Source organism: Pygoscelis adeliae, unplaced genomic scaffold, assembly GCF_000699105.1.
Source record: "Pygoscelis adeliae isolate BGI_AS28 unplaced genomic scaffold, ASM69910v1 Scaffold861, whole genome shotgun sequence".
Taxonomy (NCBI): Eukaryota; Metazoa; Chordata; class Aves; order Sphenisciformes; family Spheniscidae; genus Pygoscelis; species Pygoscelis adeliae.
Genome location: NW_008824068.1, coordinates 67,029 through 67,684, shown reverse-complemented (window position 1 = coordinate 67,684; position 656 = coordinate 67,029).

The window sequence follows — 656 nt, the reverse complement described above, 5'->3', positions numbered from 1 at the left end:
CGTCCCCGACGCCCCGAAAAATGGGCCACGGGAGGCAGGAGCTGGTCCTGGGCCAGGAAAGAAGGGCTGGCTGGTTCACCCGGCACCAGGGATTCGTCTGGCACCGGGCAGCCCTGGCTCGCCCGGAGCCCCGGCACTGCCGGCCCTCGGCGGCCACGTAACCCTCCCGTGCTGCCGGCGGCTGTTTGCACACCCGAATGACGACTCGGGGGGCTCTCTCAGCTCCCTCGACCGCACAGGCTCTGCGAACGGTTGCTAAAATCCTTCCCATTTATTTTCCTAGGGTGTTATCATCTTTTGAAGGCAGCAATTTCCCCGAGAGGCTTAATCCATCTCCGCCTGCCCGAGGAAGGAGCCAAGCGCCTTCTGCAAGGATGCCACAGATACTCATCGAGCGGAAAGGGGGAAAAATGACGTCGTTTTGTCTCGGACGAGCGGGGGATTCATGGTGGAAGCGCAGCGACTAGGCATGCTCGCTACCGCAGAGCGCCGGGCGGGACTTGGGGGATGCTCAAAGCCTGAAATCCGCTGCCGGCGCTGGGGAGCATCGCGTGCCCTGCCGCAGTTTCCCCCTCTGTGCCCCAGGGGCCTCGTGGGGTGTTAGCCGGATCGGGAAAAGATGCTCTCCGTCCCCTCGGGTTTTCCAGCGCGGCGGG